The sequence below is a fragment of the Somniosus microcephalus genome, chromosome 24 (genome assembly GCF_052327205.1).
Source record: "Somniosus microcephalus isolate GS21.2 chromosome 24, FLI_Smic_1.0, whole genome shotgun sequence".
NCBI lineage: Eukaryota > Metazoa > Chordata > Chondrichthyes > Squaliformes > Somniosidae > Somniosus > Somniosus microcephalus.
This window is the reverse complement of record NC_141010.1, coordinates 12,341,732-12,365,837: the sequence shown is the minus strand read 5'-3', so window position 1 is coordinate 12,365,837 and position 24,106 is coordinate 12,341,732. Positions and strand designations below refer to the sequence as shown.

At 45.9% G+C, this 24,106-nt stretch overlaps 1 long non-coding RNA gene across 1 annotated transcript; it reads right to left on the bottom strand.

Moving 5' to 3' along the window:
- Nucleotides 1-1,631: 1,631 nt before the first annotated feature.
- On the bottom strand, nucleotides 1,632-21,206 carry LOC147101070 (uncharacterized). Its single transcript, XR_015073492.1, has 3 exons — nucleotides 20,799-21,206; nucleotides 10,271-10,431; nucleotides 1,632-2,142 (listed from the first exon to the last, which is right to left on the bottom strand). It is a non-coding gene; the product is annotated as an uncharacterized LOC147101070 (long non-coding RNA).
- Nucleotides 21,207-24,106: the final 2,900 nt, after the last annotated feature.

Genomic DNA, 24,106 nt, shown 5'->3' with positions numbered 1-24,106 from the left:
CTCTTTTGTTATAGGAACTGAGAAATGAAAAACAGGCCTTGTGGGAAACATATAGAAACATAGAAACATAGAAGATAGGAGCAGGAGTAGGCCATTCGGCCCCTCGAGCCTGCTCCGCCATTCAATGCGATCATGGCTGATCATCCAAATTCAGTACCCTGTTCCTGCCTTCTCCCCATATCCCTTGATCCCTTTAGCCTTAAGAAATATATCCAACTCCTTCTTGAATATATTTAATGAATTGGCCTCCACTGCCTTCTGTGGTAGAGAATTCCACAGGTTCACCACTCTCTGGGTGAAGAAATTCCTCCTCATCTCTGTCCTAAATGGCTTACCCCTTATCCTTAGACTGTGACCCCTGGTTCTGGACTCCCTGGCCATCGGGAACATCCTTCCTGCATCTAGTCTGTCTAGTCCTGTTAGAAAGCTAGGTTTCAAGGCCTTAATAGCCAGGGTTCATGGGTTGCAGTTTGGATACCTCTGGTATTACAGCGAGCATGGCGAATTGTCTCCTGTGGATGGCTGGAAAGTACTAGTCACGTGGAATTTAACTGCTGCATTCATGTTTGTTGATAGAAGTAAAACTGTGCTTGTTATAAACTGCGACCCAGGCTTTGTGCCTCATTCATGGAGTAGTTGAGCTTTACAGACCAGTTTCACTGCAAATTGGCTGATTTCAGCTGAACAGCTATCGGGAGCTCCACTTGGCTTCAGCAGCTCATGGTTAGGGAGTGGAAAACTGGCCAAGGTTCCTGCTCCTGGTCACTATCCAGTGCTGGAATTCTGCAGAAAATGCTGGAAAAACTCAGCAGGCCAGGCAACATCCGTGGAGAGAAATTAGAGTTGACGTTTCGGGTCGAAACCCTTTTTCAAAACTGGAAAGGAAATGAAATAGATCGAAGGCAGGGCTGCGATAGAACAAAAGAAGTAAAGAGACATTAAGAGGTATTCAAAACCAGACGAGATGGTAATAGGACAGTGGAGACAAAAGACGGCTCAGATTAGGTGTGAAGTGTACTGGCAGGATGAGACAGAGCTGCCATGTGGGAGAGAGAAAAAAAAAGGAAAAGGTGGGTTGGGGGGGTGGGGGTGGGGGGTGGTGGGGAAGGGAAGACCCAAAACAAAGGGCTGGAAAAAATATATAAATAAAAATGTAATAGGGGCCGAGGTTATGATCATAAGTAAAATCCAGTTTTGAAAAAGGGTTTCGACCTGAAACGTCAACTCTAATTTCTCTCCACATATGTTGCCTGGCCTGCTGAGTTTTTCCAGCATTTTCTGTTGTTATTTCAGATTTCCAGCATCCGCAGTATTTTGCTATTGTACTGGAATTCTGCATGTGTGAACATTGGTTGAGGGCACAATGGGGTGCAACAGCTGTGTCCTGTTTGACACTCACTGTCAAGACTCAGATCTGAAGAATGGTCACTTGAGTTAAGGACTGGAGGGCAAATGTAGCCTATGGGACTACACTCTAACAAGGAATCAACACCTTCAGGAGGGGGGGAAAAGAGAGAGAACATTAGCAATGAAAAAGGTTAGTAGGATTTCTGATTATATAAAGGTTAACTTAGCATCTTTGCACTAATAAGCAAATTCAGACAGTTTTTATTCAACAGAACAGCCTTTATTGTCTTGTTACCGACGTCATTGGAATCCAATGTGTATAGTTTGGCGCCAGTTAATTAAAATCTCAGTTGTCCTGTAGGACCAACATGTTCTTTAATGCTGTACAGGAAGTGATATGGTCTACTAAATGGTGTTGTGTTAAATTATTTCAGTTCTTCCTGAAATTTCCACTCATAAAGTTTTATTATATGGTAATACATAAAACAAATATTTGATACAAGTTTGTTTACACGCCATGGCTGACATTTGCAGCAGTGATTCATGTTTAGAGGTTTACACTTCTGGGCACCACTGTCACAACTCATTCAGAATGTTTGTTGACATCTCCTTTCCCTCTTCTCGTACGGTGCGTTGGGAATTCTAACCAGCGTTGTCTACATATCTCGCCTTGTCTGCTTTCTTCTGATCTTTCTGCTTCTTGCTGATCTCCTTCTGTCTGGGTCTGTCTCTTTGTCAGCAATCAGGATGACTTTGAGGTCGAGGGCTCTAAGTTCTGAGGAGAGGCTCTCAGAGCTGATATAGATATAAGCAGAGTATTTAATTTATACTTTGAGTTAAGAACTGGAGGGCTCAGGTCTGCCAACCTTATTTGAGACTAGAATTATGTAGAAGCCATTTTTCATTATGTGTCAGCTTGTCCAGTTTGGTAGCACTCATGTCACTGAGTCATAAAGGCATTAATTTAAACTCCATCTAGGACACGAGCACAAAATCTAGGCTGATACTTTAGTTGCAGTACTTAAGGAGCACTGCATTGATGGCGGTGCCGTCTTTCAGATGAGACATTAAGCCAAGGTCCTGCCTGCCTTTGCAGGTGTCTGTTAGAGGTCCCATGGCACTATTTAAAGATGAACAAGAAGCTTTCATGGTTTCCTGGCCAACAATCCTCCCTCAACCCGCACCAGCAAAACAAACCAATTAACTGGTTATTCATCTGGTTTCCTCCTTATGGGATCTTGCTATGAGCAGGTGACTACACTTCAAAAGTAATTAATCAGCTGTGAAGTGCTTTGAGACATCCTAAGTGTAGTGTATGTACTTTGCAGAAGGAACTATATTCTGCAGCCCCTGTATACTGCAGTACCAGTAGTGACCACCCCTGTATATAAGCCTGTGTAGTAACTTTGCATAGTAGTTCCAGTTTTGTCTCCACTCAGTAAACACCTGTTGTAACCAACTCCTGCAGTCCATGTCTCAATTACACATGGACATAATACTGGCGGCGAGCAGATCCGAACTTACCTACAGTTCTGCACCACCTCATGGGGATCCATCCCTGAAGCGAAGTTGTTAGAGGTCGAGGCCAGAAGGAAGAAAAAAAAACAGAAGAAACGGGCGTCGACCATGGGCAACCGCCTCTGATTCATCGGAGTTGAAGATTTGCAGGAGAGGCTGTCGAGAGCGGGGCTTGGTTATCCTGTCTATGGTGTTCCAGCTAATCGGGCTGGTGGCAGGTAGTACACTGATCCTTCCTGGGCTGCGGCGGGCTAGAGCTCGATCGGGTGGCTTTTCAACGGGGCCGAGCAACGTTGTCGGGAAGAGGAGAGAGAGAGAGAGGGTGGAGCACACAGGGCGTGGCCGGCGCTACGAAGCCGGGCAGCGTACAGACCTGAGAAGAGGGAGGAAAGTGTCCCGTAGGGTTTGCTCTGACGACGGGAAAATAAAAGAAATTAGAAGCGTAGAAAGCCGCAAGGAGCTGCAGTTTGCCACGGGGACCACGGAGAGCAGCGTTAGCAGCAGCGCGGGGGGGAAGTGCGCGAAGACCATAGGGTATCGCCATCAAGGCATAAAAATGCCAGCAACAGCGCTAGCAGCAGCGGAGAAGACAGAAAGCACGGGAGGCGCCATCTTAATCCAGCGGGGAAGAAGGCAAAGCGCGGGAGGCGCCATTTTGTTCAATTGGGGAAGAAGGCAAAGCGCGGGAGGCGCCATCTTAGATTTCCAAGATGCCGAAGACTGGCAATATCACTGCCTTCAATAATGCAATAGAAGACTGGACCACGTATGTGGAAAGAGTCGAAGTATATTGCAAGGCAAACGAAGTAGCCGATGAGAAAAAGGCATCGGTACTACTAAACTTAATGGGTGCAAGAACGTACGGCCTATTGCGGAACCTGATCACTCCAGCCAAACCGATGGCGAAGAGTTTTAACGAAATTGTTGATACCCTACAGGAACACCTAAATCCTACACCGCTGCTGATAGCAGAAAGATTTAAATTCCACAAGAGAAATCAGCATAAAGATGAGAGCAATGCTGATTACCTTATGGAACTACGCAAGCTATCAAAGCACTGCCAGTTCGGTGCAGGACTGGCAGATACCCTATGGGACAAATTTGTCTGTGGACTCCTGAGTGAAGGAACCCAGAAGAGGTTACTCTCAGAGAAAGAGCTGATGCTAGATAAGGCTTTCAGCATGGCAGTATCGTACGAAGCAGCAGCAAGGGGAGCTGCGGAAATACAGCAAAAGCCACAGGAATATGGCACCCACGAAATGACATGGGGATTTGAAAAATGTTATCGCTGTGGCAGAACAACCCATGACCAGAAGGACTGCTGGTCCAAGGACAAAATATGCAGGCAATGCGGAAAGATGGGACACATTGCACGAGTTTGCAGGTCTGGGAAGAAGACTAACGACAACAAAAAGGCTACTAAGGAACAGTACAGGAAAGTACAAAAGATGATGGACAGTAGTTCCGAAGACCAGAAGAGCGATAGTGAATCCGGGAACAAGAGACTAAGCTGTCTCAAACTTCACAACGTAATCGCAAAAGAGGATCACCGAACCATTTGGGTCACCCTCACGATAGCAGGGTCCCAAGTCAAAATGGAATTGGATACCGGATTAGCCCTGACCGTCATGCATCGACGAGACTACGAGCGGCTGTTCTCACACATTCCCTTGAAAGAGACATCCATTGTCTTGAAGACGTATACGGGGCAGAAAGTATACCCCAGAGGGAAAATAAGGGTGCCTGTCGAATACAACGGCAAGGAAATACAGAAATTGTATCTGTACATACTGCAAGATGGTGGACCACCGTTATTGGGACGTGAATGGATCAGAAAGATAAGTTTAGACTGGCACTCCATTCAGGCACTGACTGTGGCTAGTAAAAAGGATGACGACGTCACACCTGGACGATTGTCAAAAATCTTAGCTAACGTTAAAGAGGTATTTCAACAAGAACTGGGAACTTTTAAAGGCATAACCGCCTCGATAAAAATAGAAGAGAATGCAATTCCCAAGTTTTTCAAAGCAAGACCGGTACCGTATGCAATTCGCCCAGCCGTCGAGGCAGAGCTGGAGAATCTGGAGACTGCAGGCGTGTTATCTAAGGTAGACTGGAGCGAGTGGGTGACACCCATCGTTCCTGTCATGAAAAAAACGTTAAACAATAAGTCTGAGGAGCCGAGGAAGGTTTGCATCTGTGGGGACTTCAAGGTGACGGTGAACCCAGTCCTTCACACAGTACAGTATCCCCTCCCGAGGATAGAAAATATTTTCGCCTCACTATCTGGAGGGAAGCGTTTTACAAAAATTGACCTAGCACAAGCATATTTGCAGATGGAGGTTGAAGAATCCTCTCGGAAGTATCTCACGATAAACACTCACAAAGGTCTTTACCAGTATCATCGACTGGTATTCGGAGTAGCATCAGCTCCGGCGATATGGCAAAGAGCGATGGAACAAGTCCTGCAAGGGATTCTGGGGACTCAGTGTTACTTGGACGACATCCCAGTGACAGGTGAAAATGACAGTGAACACCTTGCCAACCTAGAGCAGGTGCTCACTAGACTAAGAGAACATGGGCTACGAGCGAATCGCCCCAAGTGCGAGTTTTTTAAGAAACAGATATCGTATTGTGGCCACGTGATTGATGAAGAGGGGTTACATAAGTCCCCTGACAAAATTGAAGCGGTAGTTAAGGCTCCAGCGCCTGAAAATGTGTCACAACTGAGGTCATTCCTCGGATTGGTGAATTACTACCATAAGTTTTTGCCGAATTTGTCCACAATTCTGCACACACTGAACGCCCTACTACAAACTGGAGTAGCATGGAAATGGAGCGATGAATGTAAGCGGGCCTTTCAGAAGAGTAAAGATCTAATCACTTCAAGAGAAGTATTGGCTCACTACAACCCATCACTACCGATAAGACTGGCGTGTGATGCGTCTCCCTACGGCATTGGAGCGGTACTGTCACATAAATTCCTTGATGGTTCAGAGAGGCCGATAGCTTTTGCGTCACGCTCGTTAACTTCAGCCGAGCGTAACTACGCCCAGATTGACAGAGAGGCCCTCAGCCTGGTGTGGGGCATGAAGAAGTTCAATCACTACCTGCACGGTCAGAAATTTACTCTACCAGCGGGTCATCAACCTCTTGTCTCCATTTTCAACCCTCAGAAGGGCGTCCCGATAATGACAGCACAATGGCTACAGAGGTGGTCCCTTTTCCTAGGGGCACACCAATATGACATCGAGTACAAAGGAACTAAACAGCATGGGAATGCTGATGGATTGTCGCGCCTACCGTTGCCGACGGTGGAAGAAGCACCTGCAGTGGATCCTGTGGAGATATTCCACTTGACCATAGTCGAATGTCTACCTGTGATGAATGCAAACATAGAAAAGGAAACACGAAATGACCCAACACTCTCCAGGGTCTATGATTTAACGGTGAAGGGATGGCCAGCACATGGCGAACCACTGTTGCCAGCATTCTCGCCGAGAAGCGAACAGCTGTCAGTGTGCAGAGGAACCTTGATGTGTGGATCCAGAGTAGTAATTCCACCCAAATTGAAGGATAGAGTGCTCAATGAGCTTCATGAGGGTCATCTGGGAAGGGTAAAAATGAAGAACTTAGCCAGAGCGTTTGTGTGGTGGCCAGGAATCGATAGAGAAATCGAAGAGATGACCAAGAGCTGTACAGGATGCCAGAAGGTCCAAAACGCCCCACCACAAGCCCCTCTACATCCATGGGAGTGGCCCTCATCTCCATGGCAAAGGGTACACATTGATTTTGCTGGTCCATTTATGGACTCGATGTTTTTAATTGCGGTGGATGCACATTCAAAGTGGCCAGAGGTAATAAAAATGTCCTCAACCACCACAGAAAAAACTATCACAGTCTTACTGCCCCAATATTTAAAAAGGGGGGTAGAGAGAAAGCAGGGAATTATAGACCAGTAAGCCTTACATCGGTTGTGGGCAGAATGCTAGAGTCCATTATTAAGGATAAAATAGCGGAGCACTTGACAAATGGGGAAAGGATCGGACAGAGTCAACATGGATTTACAAAGGGTAAATCGTGTTTGACTAATCTGCTGGAATTTTTTGAGGAAGTAACTGGTAAAATAGATGGGGGAGAGCCAGTGGATGTGGTGCACCTTGACTTCCAGAAAGCCTTCGATAAGGTTCCACACAAAAGATTATCATGCAAAATTAAGGCTCATGGGATTGGGGGCAAAGTATTAACGTGGATAGAGAACTGGCTGGCGGATAGAAAACAGAGAGTTGGAATAAACGGCTCGTTTTCGGAGTGGCAGGCAGTGACCAGCGGGGTGCCGCAAGGATCTGTCCTGGGACCCCAGCTGTTCACAATATATATAAATGATCTGGATCAGGGAATTGGATGCAATATTTCCAAATTCGCTGACGACACTAAACTAGGAGGAGGGGTGGGCTCTGATGAGGATGTCAGGAGGCTACAGTGCGATTTGGACAGGTTGGGGGAATGGGCGGATACGTGGCAGATGCACTATAATGTGGATAAATGCGAGGTTATCCACTTTGGGGGTAAAAACAGGAGGGTAGATTATTATCTAAACGGCAATAGATTGGGAGATGGGGAAGTGCAGAGGGACCTGGGTGTTCTTGTGCACCAGTCACTGAAGGAGAGCATGCAGGTGCAACAGGCGATTAAGAAGGCAAATGGTATGTTGGCCTTCATATCAAGGGGGTTCGAGTATAGGAATAGGGATACCTTACTACAGCTGTACAAGGTGCTGGTGAGACCGCATCTGGAGTATTGTGTACAGTTTTGGTCGCCCCATCTGCGGAAGGATGTTCTTGCCATGGAAAGAGTGCAACGGCGATTCACCAGGCTGATACCTGGAATGGCGGGAATGACCTACGAAGAGAGATTAAATAGTTTGGGCTTGTACTCACTGGAGTTTAGAAGATTGAGAGGGGATCTCATCGAAACATATAAAATTATGGCAGGCCTGGACAGGCTGAATTCAGAGAGAATGTTTCCAATGGCCGGGGAGCACAGAACCAGGGGCCACAGTCTAAAAATAGCGGGCAAATCATTTAAAACAGAGATGAGGAAGAATTTCTTCACTCAAAGAGTGGTGAGCCTGTGGAATTCCCTGCCACAGAGGGCTGCGAAGGCTAATTCAATAAATATTTTCAAGAGAGAATTGGATATATTTCTGAAGGCTAAGGGGATTAAGGGTTACGGAGAAAAGGCGGGGACGGGGTACTGAACTGGTAAGATCAGCTATGATCTCAGACGAAGATCAGCCATGATCTCATTGAATGGCGGAGCAGGCTCGAAGGGCCGAATGGCCTACTCCTGTTCCTATCTCTATTACTATTATTATTACGAACCATATTCGCCAGAAATGGGCTGCATGAACAGATTTGCTCCGACAATGGACCACAGTTTGTGTCTGAAGAGTTCCGGAGGTTCTTAAAGAACAATGGTGTTAAGCATTACACATCCGCCCCATATCATCCAGCCACCAATGGATTGGCTGAGAGGTTTGTTCAAACATTCAAGAAGGCTATCAAGGCAATGTGTAATGAAGACATACCCCTACAACACAAGGTGGATAACTTCTTGTTTGCCACCGGAATGCGACACATGCGGTTACCAACCAAACTCCAGCCATGATGTTCTTCAGTCGAAGACTACGATGCCGCTTGGATTTGGTTAAGCCAAACATCAGAAGAGATGTGGAGAACAGGCAGTTTCAGAATATGAATGAAAGGCCGACCAGGAGTTTTAAGATAGGTCAACCAGTTTTGGCCTGGGACTACCGCACAGAGAAATGGCAGCCAGAAACGATCTGCACACGGCAAGGACCTCTAATGTATACCGTGGACGTTGGAGAGAGCATTGTAAGACGCCATGCTGACCAGATTCTAGAGTCACTAGAAAATGTCAAATCCACACCACGATCCGATACACCTGGTGATGAAACCGAAGTACCAATTGCATCTACCTCAGAATCGGTGATATTGGAAGCGGACGAACCAAACAACGACGTTGATCCCGAATCAACTTTGCCAGAAGAACCTGATACCCCAAAGAGGTGTTATCCGGACAGAATCAGGAAGCCTCCTCAAAGACTGAACTTATAATTGCTTAACTTCAGCTAATGTATATAGCAACTGTAATTGTAAATATGTTATTTGATTATTAATCGAATGTTATGTACTGTTTAGCTAAAAGGGGAGGAATTGTAGTGTATGTACTTTGCAGAAGGAACTATATTCTGCAGCCCCTGTATACTGCAGTACCAGTAGTGACCACCCCTGTATATAAGCCTGTGTAGTAACTTTGCATAGTAGTTCCAGTTTTGTCTCCATTCAGTAAACACCTGTTGTAACCAGCTCCTGCAGTCCGTGTCTCAATTACACACGGACATAATACTAAGGTACTATTTAAATGGAAGTTCTTTCTTTCTTACAAAGTGGTGAAATTTGGAAATGTGGAAAAGACTCCTAACAACAGCAGTTGAGGCAGTGTCAAGTAGCTGCTTCAAAGACAAGTTGGCCAAATATCTGATTAGGTACTGGATTGGAGGTTATTTGGATTAACTGAGATTATCAAATACACCATCGGACACAATGGTCCTTTATAGCTGAGGCCAGTGAAGAATGTAATCTTCATCTGCTGCTGAAACCCTCAGCCATGCTTTTGTTACCTCCAGAGTTGACTATTCCAATGCTTTTCTGGAAAGCCACCCATCTTCCAATCTCCATAAACCTGAGCTCATCCAAAACTCTTGCAGCAAGTCCCGTTCACCCATCACCATATGCTTGCTGACCTACATTGTATCCCGGTCCACCAACGCCTCAAATTTAAAATTCTCGTTCAAATCTCTGCATGGCCTCACCCCTCCCTATCTCTGTAATCTCCTCCAGCCCTACAACCATCCGAGAACTCTGTATTCCTCAAATTCTGGCCTGTTGTGCATCCCCAACTTCCTTCGCCCCATCATTGGTGGCTGTGCCTTCAGCCGTCAAGGCCCTAAGCTCTGGAATTCCTTCCCTCGTCACCTCTCTCTCCTTTTTAAAGGCACTCTTTAAAACCGACCTCTTTGGCCATGCTTTTTGGTCATCTGTCCTAATATCTCCTTCTTTGGCTCTGTGTCAATTTTTCATCTGATTACATTCCTATGATGTGCCTTGGGACATTTTACTACCTTAAAGGTGCTATATAAATGCAAGTTGTTGTTGTTATGTACAGCAGCATGTCAGGTCGAATAATGGAGATGTCAGGAATAATGAATATTCTGGAGTTTTGTTTGATTATCTTTCGGGATCAGGGGGGGTCTTTATACAAAACTAGCTCTCAGGAGATTAAACAGATATGATAATGTCCATAATAGAATAGATTTTACCTGGTCTGTTGATGGAGTGGGCTTGTTGGTCTGATTGATGTTTTCTCAATCCATGTCCTTTCTGGCCACTCATCCAGGTTCTGCCTCTCTTTCCAAGTTCTCTTGCGCATTCTCCCTGGCCTCATCTATCTCTGCTCATTATTCATAATATGAAGAGGTGGCTGCAAAAACAATGAATCACATCACAAGGTGCTGAACCCCAAAGCTCCCCCACCTTCCACTGCATTTGGATGTGTGATCTCTGTCGACAATCTCCATCAGGTCACTTTTCCGTTTTTATGTCCTGGGATCTCTGACAGAGTAAAAGTAACAAAATATGCCTCACTTCCATGTTTTGAATTGAAGCATGTGTTAGTTATATGGGTAATTAAATAATATGATGCAATGACTTAACATATCAGATAACTAAATCTTTACTCATTCAACAGTACACTGTATTGTATTTGTCCTATCACTGTCTTGACTAATGGATCTGGCAGCTTCACAATGACTTGATTAAGTTCTTCCACTTCAAAAGAAGTGAATATAAGAATGTGCAGAATGTAGCTTGGCTAATGAATGCTATGGGAAATTGACTTTCTATTAAAAATTTATTAAAAATACTTATATTCTTGTCAGGCTTTTTAACATTGTGCAGCCTCTTGCAGCAAACATTGTAATATTTTACTTTTGAGAGTTCATTAATTACATTTACAATTTCTATTCTGGGAGAATAACATTTATAAGAACGTAAGAACATAAGAAATAGGAGCAGGAGTCGGCCATTTGGCCCTTCGAGCCTGCTCCGCCATTCAGTAAGATCATGGCTGATCTTCTACCTCGTCTCCACTTTCCTGCACTGTCCCAAAAGTTGAACAGCTTTTATTTCTTGAGCCTTCAGCTTCATCTTTACAAAATGCTGCATTTCCCTTCATTTTTCTCTGCTCGCCACAAACTGATAGATTAAAACCAGCTTAAATGGGTCCCTAGGTTTATCTGTACCTTACACAGGACTGCTTGATGCTGACTGGTGCTACGTGAGATGGGAAAGGATTTCACTACTCATTACTAATTCCTTTCACCTTGAACAGAAAAAATTGCCCCAATAAATGAACTTCACTGTGCAATGTCCTCCTGCGCTGCTACTAGAAATGACACCAGTTCATTGAGTTCAGCATGGGTCACAATTCTGGCCCAATTCTGCAAGGTTCAGGGCTTCAGCAACTTCGCCCACTTTGCAATTCATGCCCCTCCTTATAATCCAAAGCTGTCTATAAAGAGGAAAGGCTGCCACTCCCTCAACGCCTGCTCGAGATCATGCGTGCTGTCCATGTAGTATGCACACTTGATTCATCTGAGACAGTTCAATGTGACTGGATTATTTGAAGAGGATGGTCACATGGCTGTTGGGAAACAAGATATACATGTTGCACCCATGGCTGATAATCCCTGTACTTAACCACAATAAAGATATAATGATGTTCTTGCCATAAGCAGGGTTCCTGTTACAAATTCAGGTATACCTTAGATACCATAAGAACATAAGAATTAGGAGCAGGAGTAGGCCATATGACCCCTCAAGCCTGCTCTGCCATTCATTAAGATCATGGCTGATCTTTGACCTCAACTCCACTTTCCCACCCGATCCCCATATCTCTTGATTGGAAAAATCCATCTATCTCAGCCTTGAATATACTCAATATAATGATCACAGAGCTGCTGTGAAGGAAGAGTTACATTATGAATTGTTATCTTGAGACATAAATGGCATTGAGGGAGTACCTGGATTTGAAGCAGAGACTTCTTGATCTAGTAGTCAAATGCTCTACCACTAAGCTATACTCCCATCTCCAGTTCAGTACTGTCAGTGGCTCCTATAAGCAGTCTGAGCATCTCACTTTTATGGGCGTGGACTCACATTACCCTATATACTTGTACAATAGAGGACCCAGGGATATGACAAAGACACTGCCTTCCCCCCATGATCTGGAGTAAATCTCCTGGTCCTTCATATATGTTTTTCTTTAATGTCTCCAAATGCAGACCGCGTTAACACTAGACGAGATGAGGGCTTGTACTAAACATGAAGTGCCTTTATTCCACATTCAGATGAGTAACAGATTCATTCAGCTCAATCAGTTAAACTTATTTTCGCATAATATTAAAATAATTAATTTGTGATGCTACCTCACTTCGATGGGTTGTATTAATTAACAAATAGAATAACGTCTCTGCATCTTGTCCTATACCACAGGGTATATCTTCCTCTCCCTGTAGTCTCCTGTGTTTTGCAGGCTTTTGCTGCTTGACTGCCTTTCGCAGCACCCTGTTTCCAAAAGTCAGACTGTTGTTAATGCGTGTCTCTCTTATTAAACACCACTTCACAGGCAGACAGAGATTGCCAGGTTTTCCAACACAGTGGGTGAGAGGCATTTTCCGAATTACACAGACAAATCATTTATTGTTTACTCTGTTGGAAAAACAACTCTTTGTTTAGTATACTAACCACCCTTTGTCAGGGTGCCTTTTCAAGTTAAACTCACGAAGATAAATATTGCTTGTAAAAACGTTGCATTAAAAGTAACATGTGCCTGGTCTCCTGATTCTGATTTTTTGGTATTTTCATAATGTCAATCCTCTCACATCTGAATCAGAAGGTGGAGAGCTCAAGGCCCACTCTAGGGATTAAGCACATAATCTAGACAATCTTTTCTGCAGAAAAGTGGTCAGAAAATTCTGACTGTGCTCAATTCAGACCATTCAAGCAATGTCTACAATGCTGTGAAAGCTGGAAGAGTTGTTGCTGTGTGTTCTGTGTCGCGCAATATTGCCATCAACATATGCTTTCCATTGAGAATACATGAGGTGCAGCAGGAAGAGAGGAAGCAAAAGGAGGATGAATTTGCATTTATATAGCAGCCTATCACATGGCTCAGAATATCCCATAGCACTTCACATCCAATGGATTACTTTTGAGATGTAGTCGCTATTGTTATTTAGACAAATGTGGCGGGCGATTTTGCCAATGGAGGCGGGACTGCTGCTTGTCAGGTTTTAGTCCCGCCTCCATCGACTTCTGGTCAACCCACACTATTTTCCCTTGATTAACCTTGTTAAGCCCGCCCAGCGGGTTTTGCAGGCCAATTAAGGGGAAGCCGGTTACAGAGAACTTCAGCGAGTGACGTTTCATCTGTCAAAAATTTAAGTGGCAGTTAAGTGGCTGTAATCCCCTTCCCGCCTCCAGGAGATGGGACCCGGCGCGGGTCAGGTAGCCGCCTCCTGGCAAGTGGCACAGAGGTGGGTTGGGGCGGGATGTGTACCCGCCCCCAGATTCTGCCATTTTCCCGGCAGTCCTGCCTCCATACCCGCCTCCCCAGGGCTAGCAAGATCGCGCCCGTGGTGACCAAGATCCCACAAAAAATCAATATGGGATAAATGACCAATTAATCTCCTTTTGGTGGTTTTAGTTGGGGAAGGAATGTTGGCCATGATACCAAGAAAATTATCTGCTCTTCTTTGAATGCATCCATCTAACAGGTAGATAAGATCTTGTTTTAACCACCAACAGTACAGTACTCACCAAACGTGTCAGTCTAGATTATGTGCTTAACCCCTAGAGTGGGCCTTGAGCCCACCACCTTCAGATTCAGATGTAAGAGGATTGACGTTATGAAAATACCAAAGAATCAGAATCAGGGGACCAGGCACTGAAGGCCTGCAGCAAGGTTTAGGAGGATGTTGCTTTGCAGGAAGACCTGCCAGTTTTTGAAAGAAGTTTTATTTTCTCATTTTGTATCAGGCCAAACATATCTCCTCCCATTTCTTTAAAGCAGCACTCTTTCCACTCTTGAAATATTCTTTACACCATTTACTTTGTAATAAAACCACGGAATGATGGATGTGTTTTTTTAATCTCTTCTCTGTATGGGAGTGTCTATGTGCATGTAACCTGTAGGTGCCTAGATGTTATCTCCTCATATCTTCTTACTGTCCTTACTAGGACTTATGAGTTGTTTACTTCCAGGGCAGGGATATGCTGGCGTTTGCCCTGATCTATGTGTTGCCTCAGGTGACGATCAGAAGCTGAAGCCCATGGTTGTTCCTAAGAGTCCGACTTCCCTTTGACTTGAGTAGTGACTATCCCTGATATCCCTCCAAGAGGCTTTTATGATTGAGTTGCTGGGGTGTCCTTGCTTCTGAAGGTGTCTTAACTGGTCACTTAACTGGTCCTGTGTCTGTGTTCGCAGGCTGCTACTGGAAGACCTTTCCTCAGAAGACGCATTCAGTTGTTAAGAGGACACATCTTGAAGACACTCGAATCCCTTCCTGACAGATATCAGTAACAGGCGAGGGTGCTCCTGCCCGTCCATCATAACTTCGGTAGAAGAACCATGCAAACCCCAGAAAAATAGCATAAACACCCGCAGAAATTCACCACCATTATATTTAAGGGAATGTAGCTGCATGGATAGATGGATGGCCAAGGTACAGAAAGAAAAGTGTGGGGGTAAATAGACGACTTTCAGGTTGGCAGAATGTGGTGTGGTGCATCCGAGGGATCTGTGCTAGGATCTCTTCCACTTTCATTTATAAAAATTATTTAGATACAGGCGCAGGGGAAATAAAAAATTAAGTTTACCGATTATATCAAATTAGGAGGGCATGAAAAGCTGTGAGGAAGAATGCAGAAGACCATAGGAGGACATAGAAAGATTAATGGCATAGGCAGGTAGGTAGCAGATGCAGTTCAATACAGATAAAATGTGGAGCAGCAAATTTTGGGAAAAGGAATAGTGAAAGAAGGTATACCCTAAATGTGAATAACATCAAAAGAGTGGAGCAACAGGGAGAACAAGAGGTTCAGATAATTAGGCCTAGAAATCTGATAAAGCCCGAAAACGGATGGTGCCACCGCGGGGCGAGGTTTGCTTGCTGCTATAAAAAAGATAAAGATAAAGATTGCAGGCAGCACCAGAACTTGGTGCTACCTGCTCATTATCATTATTGTGGCATTGAGCCCAGTGCTGAACACCCAGCAAGGAGTCTGAGGTAGGTCAAGGCTCGGGACCAGGATCGGGAGGCAGGTCAGGGCTTTGGCCAGGACCGGGGGGGGGGGGGCGGTGTGGGGAGGAGGGGTAAGTTGGTGCTCGGGGTCAGCATCGGGGAGGGGGGGAGGAACCTGGAGTTCCGGGCAAGGATCAGGAGCAATTGGAGAGGGCCTGGAGGTCGGAGTCGGGAGTGAGACCGGAGATGATAATGGTAAGTACTTACCTTTTTTTTATTCTGCGCTGTTTAACGTTTGTTTTCCCTGGAGTAAATGTTGCTGGCTCTGGCTGTCTCAGACGCAAGCCAAATTTGCAAGAGGGAGCAGAAGCGGGCGTTAAGCCCCTTATTTGAATATGTTAATGGCCTGCTTCTGATGAAGCTAAACAACGCCTCTTTTTTTGCCCTCACCGTTATGGCGGCCGCTGCGAACCGTGCTGGAAGTGGGCGAAGCAAGGTGGACACCGTTTTTTCCACAAAACCGGCCTTAACAGTCAGTGCTAAGCGGCCAAATTTCAGATCCATACATAGTGGTAGTACAAGTAGAAAAGGCTATAAGTATGGCAAATTGGATTCTGGGCTTTATATACAGAGCCATTAGCCTAGAGCTTTCTGGCTCATCCCTTCAGTTTTATGGAGGATCTGGGGCCGACACGCCAGAGATATGCTCAGGAAGACGCTCTGCTGCATCCCTCTCCCCCCTCCCCTTTTCCATAAGGCAGTCCTGGCAGCATAATCACGAAAATGGGGACGACACGGCCTCTTCCATGCTTCCTGCCATTTTCCCAGTATGAACACCGACAACGGGTACCACTGTTAGGCTCCACTGTTCAAAAGTTAGTGGAGGGGACTTCAGGAGTCTTACTGTGGAGGGGGCTTGGGGGGTTCTATCATGGAGGGACCTGTGCAAGTTCTCTTAGAGCGTAGTCCTGCACATGCTGCAGAAACAGGAAGAAAAGTTTCGGCAAAGAAGTACAGTATATATATTTTCTTCAAGCAGTTGCCTTCTTTCTTCCACTGTGGGAGGCCGGCGAGGCCGGTACAGCAAGTCCCTGTGCACAGTCTGGAGCAACCCATCCACATATGGGAATAACAGAACAGGATTACTGTTTTAGCAGCTGTTTTCCCTCTGCTTATCCTTGAGAGAAATGCCCACACTTAAAAGCAAATGCTCCCCTTAGTGTCAGCATTGGTTCAGTTGCCTCTGAGTCAGAAGGTTGAGGGTTCGCGTCCCACTCCAGGGACTTCAGCTCAAAATTCTAGGCTGACACTCCAGTGCAGTACTGAGGGAGTGCTGCACTGTTGGAGGTGCCGTCTTTCAGGTGAGACATTAAACTGAGACCTTGTCTGCTCTCTCCAGTGCACATAAAAGATCCCAGGGCACTACTTCGAAGAGGAGCAGGGGAGTTCTCCCCGGTGTCCTGGGCCAATATTTATCCCTTGAGCACCATCACTAAAACAGATTGTCTGGTCATTATCACATTGCTGTTTGTGGGAGCTTGCTGTGCGCAAATTGGCTGCTGCGTTTCCTACATTACAACAGTGACTACACTTCAAAAAGTACTTCATTGGCTGTGAGGTGCTTTGGGACGTCCAGTGGTCATGAAAGGCGCTATATAAATGCAAGTCTTTATTTTTACAGTCATTTTGCTCCAGTGAGTAAGGGGCCTATACTATCCAATAAAGAGGTTGCTGTGATATCCTCAAATATAACTTTTTTTTCTTAATTGATAAACCAAGCTGAAGGACCAAGGCCAATGGTTCAGGTCATCACCTGTGTTAATATAGCAGACAACGGAAGCTCTTTTGACAATTTACCTGTACGCAAGTATTCACTGGGGGTCATTTTGACTTTGTGCGATAATGTCAAACGGGTGTTAGCGAGTCAGCAGCCCATTTTACATCGCCCCCGTTTTTTTATTTCCATTGACTTCAGAGTGAGAGATGAAAAAAGGGGCTGCTGACTCGCTAACACCCGTTTGACACTACAGGTTGACTATCCCTTATCCGAAAACCCTGGGACCAGCTGTGTTTCGGTTTTCGGAAATTTTCGGATTTCAGAAGGTATTATTTCAGACTGGGAAACTCTGAACATTAAATTAATTTGGTAATTAGTATTTGTATTTAACATAAATTTTAAAAGTTCAGGCTACCTCTTGCGACTGTTCCGTGTCTCATTCCCCTTCCTGCTTCTCTGTGCTGCCGCTCCCAGTCTGTTTACAGCTCCCCCTGCTCCGTATCTGAATTCCTTGACTTAGCAGGGGTCTGGGGCTCGACTGCCGCCGCCAGTTGTGGGAAAGCCGGATATCGGCTGACTCCTACGCTAAGCTGGCCCGCAAATCAGGTCAGAAAAGCATCGGCCGCGTCGGGTCATGTTTGGCGCCACTCGGGTTATGTCGTGCACACTACTTACGCTCCACAAAAAAACTTTCGGTTTTCAGAGGTTTTCGGTTTTCAGAAGTGCGGATAAAGGATAGTCTACCTGTATTACATAAAGTCAGAATGACCTGATTGCAAGGCAACATGCCCCTTACATCTTCCTTCTAATGGCATTCACTTTTTCTTCTTGCAATGTGCTCAAACAGCCTCAGCTTCTTTAAATTTGCTCAGTCTTGCCGGCACTGCCAACATTTCTACACCTTCTTCAGTGGGAACAGGAATTCTATCACACCAGTGTACTCTTAGGATATGTCTGTAATGTTCAAGCTCAAGTGCTGTTAGCCCGCCTTTGTTGCTGTTTTCAGCTTCCGAGCATCAGTTCCTCAGAGTAGAAGAGAGCATGCCAATGTGTTAAGTGCTTGATGTTTCAGTTGCATTGAGGTACTGCTATCTTTCCAGATAACGGGAGCAATCATTAATGCTTGGTGTGGGCTCCCAACTTCAGCATTGAAATCGAGAGTCCTTACATGAATCACTGCGTGAAGAGGGAGATACATTCATGTACTTAGGCAGTGCAGTGATAACTGAAGGAGAACCCAAGAGGCTTTCCAGCTTCAAAAGCTAGCAGAGCCTCCGAGAAGTGCGATGAGATCTAGAGAAGCCAAAACATCATTAGTAAAACTAAGATAAAGATATACTGCAACACAATTATCACATCTTTATATGGGTCTGAGCCTATATCAGGCTTCCAACAAAAACAACTTTGCATTTTTATAACACAGCAAATCCCCAAGCACTTTACGGGGAAGGCAAGTGGAATAAAATCTAGATAAAGGAATGGATTCTGAGCCATGGAGGGAGAGTTAGAAGAGGTGACTGAAAGCTTTGGTCAAATAAGCTTATTAAAGGAGGAGAGTGAAGTGGAGAGCTTCGGAGAGCGCTCCAGAGAACGGGACCCAGTTGAAGGCTGTGTCGCCAATGGTGGACACAAAAGGCCAGAGTTAGTTTACCAAAGGGTACGCGGGGGATGGCGGTGGGGGAGAGGATATAAGCTTGAGAAAGTTGTGCAGCTAGAGTCAGTCCAGGCCGTGGGGGGACTTGAAGATAAGAATTAGATTTTTAAATGCAATTCATTGCGGGTCAACATAGATCAACGAGGATGGGTGATGGTTGAGGGGCAAGATACGCGTGGCTGAGCTTTTGAGAAGTTGGAATTTATGGAAGAAGGAAGATGGGAGGCGGCAAGGAGAACGTCAGAGAAATTGATTCTGGAGGTGTCTAAATTGTGGATAAGGGTGTCAAAAGGGGGGGTGGTTGCAGAGACAGGCAATATTGTAGAGGTGGAAGTAAATGGCCTCGGGGTGGATTGCAGAGAGGGTTTAAAGGTCAGCTTTGGATAGAACAAGACACTGAGGTTTTGCACAGTCTAGTTCAGCCCGAGTCAGTGCCAAGGACTGAAAACAATTATTTTAGTTATCCTGATATTCAGTTGATGGAAATTTTGATTCATTCATGCGTTGATGCTAAGCAGGCAACCTGATAGAACAAGAAGTGGCCGTGGGGTTTGAGGGAAGTGGTGGAGAGTGGAGCTGTGTATCATCACACGTACACTTGGAAGTTGGCTCTGTACTTACGGATAATGTCACATGAGGAGCAACATGTAGATGACGAAGAGGAGTCAAGACAGATCTTGGTGGAAATGACCGTGTGAGCAAGGAAAAAGAAACCATTGTTGGAGATGCGTTAGCTATGTTCAGCAAATAGGAGTAGAGCTATGCAAGGAGAGTCTCACGGAACTGGACTGTGGAGGAGAAACAATGCAGGAGGATGGTATGTTTGACTGTGTCAAACACTGCAGGGAGGTTAAGGCGGACAAGGAAAGATAATACATAATGATGTAACACAATTGCAGAGTATATTAATCTTGACTTTGGCCAGGGCAGAAGCTAGGTTGAGGGATCCCAATGATATTTTGGGAGATAGCCATGGAGCTGGATGGCAAAGACACCTTTGAGGATACTAGAGAGCAAAGAGTGGTTAGAGATGGGGCAATAATTGAAGAGGATAGATCGGTCAAGGGTGGTTTTTTTTAAGGAGGGGGTGATGATGTGGTTTAAAAGGAGAGAGTAGGAAGCCTTGAACAAAGGGAGTCTTACACTGTGACTAGCATTGCGGCCACAATAGGCAATTGTGTGGTCAGAGTTGAGTGGGGAAGGGATCAAGGGAGAAGAATGTGGGTCTTATGGAATAGATTAAGTTGAAGAAGGCAGGGTGAGATAGAAGAGAAACTGCAAAGTGATGGAGATTGGAGCTAGAGTTAGTGGGAGCAGGGAAAGTGAGAGGAAGGGGGAAGTAACGGCAGAGGCAGCAGCATAGATGGTCTCAATCTTCGATACAAAGAAATCTATAAGCTCTTCATAATTGCTATTGGAGGTAAGGGTGGGGTGGGGTGGGTGAGGAAAAGGATTTGAGGAGCTGGTTGGTCATAGGAGGATAGGAGCCTTTAGTTGTCCTTGCCTCCGCGACAATCTTGAGTAGTAGGAAGAATGGGCTGAGGAGAGTGACGCATGGTAATGTTTGACATGGTTGAGCCAAATCTGGCAATTAATTATTTGACGGGTTTTGCATCAAATTAGCCACCCTCTAACTTAAGGGTGCAAAGATAGGGACTGTACCAGGGGAATGGTAGAGGTGGGAGATGAAGTGGTTTCCTGTAAAATTGTTGGAATCTATACACTCTGAATATTGTGATGTGAAACCAGATGAAATCCAAAGAACACATAATTAAAACATTAAATAAGTCACATCAAGAGCACTGAGATCCAAAGGACCCAAATTGAGGCAAGATTTGGATATTCAGAAATAAGTACCATATTATTTATTGACCTCCTGACTCTCCAAAGCCTTTCCACCATCTACAAGGCACAAGCCAGGAGTGTGATGGAATACTCTCCACTTGCCTGGATGAGTGCAGCTCCAACAGCACTCAAGAAGCTCGACACCATCCAGGACAAAGCAGCCCGCTTGATTGGCACCCCATCCACCACCTTAAACATTCACTCCCTCCACCACCGGCATACTGTGGCTGCAGTGTGTACCATCTACAAGATGCACTGCAGCAACTCACCAAGTCTTCTTCGACAGCACCTCCCAAACCCGTGGCCGCTACCATCTAGAAGAACAAGGGCAGCAGGCGCATGGGAACACCACCACCTCCAAGTTCCCCTCCAAGGCACACACCATCCTGACTTCAAAATATATCACTGTTGCTTCATCGTCGCTGGGTCGAAATCCTGGAACTCCCTCCCTAACAGCACTGTGGGAGCACCTTCACCAAGCGGACTGCAGCGGTTCAAGAAGGCGGCTCACCAACACCTTCCCAAGTGCAATTAGGGATGGACAATAAATGCTGGCCTTGCCTGGTAAATTTTGCAAGATCCCATGCTACAGAGGGGAGCCTCACATCTAGCCAGCAAATATCAGAACTGCAACGTTCCAATGTGTCCCGGATGAGTGTGAGGACCTTGCAATATTTACCCTTACATGCTAAGGACAAAGAGGAAGTGCCGTACGGTGGTCTGTGCAGTACACACAAATGCAAACACATTTCAACTTCTGAACTGGCAATTCAGCTGTTGCATTTGATTTATTGGCCCCAAGGAATGTAGCTGAGAAGTCGCTATGTTGCTTTCACCGATGTTCTCCTTACTGTTGGTCTCAGCTCCCCCACTCGTAACTGCTGCTGCTGCATCATTCCCAGGACTGCGCTCTGTGCTGCGAGTGGGAATTCCTGGTCTTGCCATAAATCAGGAATTCTCACATGCCCCACAGGGTCCAGTCCAGGGTTGAAGCAGCAATTTCAAGAGCTGCAACTAGGACTGGCAATAGGAAGTACATCAAGCAGGTAAAGTTTCACTGTGAACTGGGTGAAAGAGGCTGTAAAGGGGAGTCACAGTTGAGGTAACTTTTGGTGACGGTTGCTCTATTGGACATGAATCAACTCAAGCATCACCTCTTTGATGTATTATTTACGTTAAAAAGCTCTGAGAAATATACTTCGAGTGGGTGCAGGGGCAGTATATGGAAGGAGTGTTGGCAGTTTAACTTTCCTGCTTAGGCCCTGGTAGCATGACTGGGAAGGCTAAAGGTTACAGCACTCAGGTTCAAACCTGAGTTAAGCCGAAGGAAGGGAAAATCAGACGGGCACACTCTTGTCTGGAAGGTACCTGGTGCCTCCTAGCGGTCAACCAATGGGCACAGTGAACAATTCTGGCGGCTGAACACTGACGACTGCTCTCCTAGCAACAGAGACAAGAGGTAAAAGAAAGGAGATTAGCTATAAAAATATTTTCAAATAATGGTTCTTGAGTGACAACATTGATGGTGGAAAGACTTCACTCTAAATTTATGTCAAAACTGCAAGACAGAAAATGAGCCCAATTATATTTAACTTGTAAAATTTATTAATGTTCTCATTTTATTACTTTGAATCACACCAATTAAAGGAAAATTGATGTGAAATTTTGTAATAGAAACATAATATGAGTTTAGGGGTCTGTCATTTTGTACCGTGAGTGATGGGCTAAGACAATTAAATATTAAATCATCCTTTGGTCCCAAAACATTACAATTCTTCACTACTTAAAAAAAAAAGTCATGGTCCTGTGTGTTTTTTTTTGCTAATTTGTCTTGCCTTCTCTTTTAAAAGAGTTGACTTCCTAGGCCGCTGGCACTGGCCGCCCTCAAGGACGGTACCCTAGTGTCTGGTCTTCACGCTTGAACTCAGACTGTGAGTATCGGCCCGTGTATTAGACACAGAAACATAGAAACATAGAAACATAGAAGATAGGAGCAGGAGTAGGCCATTCGGCCCCTCGAGCCTGCTCTGCCATTCAGTGCGATCATGGCTGATCATCCAAATTCAGTACCCAGTCCCTGCCTTCTCCCCGTATCCCTTGATCCCTTTAGCCTTAAGAAATATATCCAACTCCTTCTTGAATATATTTAATGAATTGGCCTCAACTGCCTTCTGTGGTAGAGAATTCCACAGGTTCACCACTTTCTGGGTGAAGAAATTCCTCCTCATTTCTGTCCTAAATGGCTTACCCCCTTATCCTTAGGGGTAGACCATGGAAGGGAACACAAATGAGACCCATCCTTTGCGGAAAATCCTATTGTGCCAAGTTCTGGTGTGTAGCAGGAGCACATACCAGGAGTACGTATTTTTCCAGCCTGTGGTTTTCCACCCGTTAACTTCAAGGGTATGCTATTTCCCAATATCTCAGCGTGCGCCAGGAATTCCTACCCTCTGGTATCTGCAGACTCCATTTTCTAACACCACTCATTACCTGACAATGAGAAGGAACATGGGAGCAGGAGTAGGCCATTCAGTCCACTCCAGCCTGCAGCATGAACCCTGATTTGTTTTTACCACTCCCTGGTACTGAGGTTATTTATAACATCTAAAGAGTTGCACTGCCTGAGGTCAGCTAATTCAGCAGAGGCTGGGAATCCAACCTGGAATCTTCTCGCCTACAGGGCCTAGTGCTACACTGGACAATGCCTTTGCCCCTCTCCATTGGAGAGCTCCAATGACTATATGTACTTAATAGTTCCACCAAGCCCCACTTTGCTCACCCTGCATTTTCTATTCTGAATAGTAGAGTTAAATCCTTGCCGCTGTGAAAGAACTGTATAGATCATTTGCAGAGCCCTTGGCCTAAAAATTCGGTAGCTTTGCGTCTCCCGTTAGTGCTCAAAGAGGGCGCTAACGGGGCGCAAAGCAACTAGCGCCCGGACACGGCGCCACCAACACCTCCCGTGAAATTCAGCGGGAGGTTAGAGGCGGTGGTAACCGTTAGTGCCCAACGGTGCTGCGCACGGCAATGATGTCATCACCGTGCGCAGCGCCCTGCTCACGCCCCGGCCGCAATCTTGGGTAGCGCCCCTTGACTTACCACCGGACGCTATGTCCGACGGGGTATGGGGGGCCTACCTGCGGCCGGGGCGGCGCTAATTTAAATGTGAGGTGCCGGGCGGCCATTTTTGATGCTGGCAGCCTGCCGGCACCGGCCCCCATTGCCGTCCCCGGCCTCCTGACCAGCCCCCCACCGCGGAGTGCCGGCTGCGCTCCATGAACCCGGCACTTCTCTTGAGTGTTGGACTCTTTTGCCGGCACTGCGATCCCTGGTGGCCTAGCTGGGCCCCGGGTCGCGTTGCGCAAGGCCCCTCCCCTTTAAGAAGGGGAGGAAGGCCTGCAGTACCGCAGCGCGAGGTGCCGCGATATTCCCTCGCAGCGCCCCAAGAGGGAGGCGAGGCATTTCCAGTAGCGCCCAGCTTCCTTCTTGGGGCGCTACCGATGAATTTCGGCCACGGGGGCGCTAATTTTTTTGGGTCGCGACTCAATTTCCCCCCCCCTTATGTCCCTATGGGAAC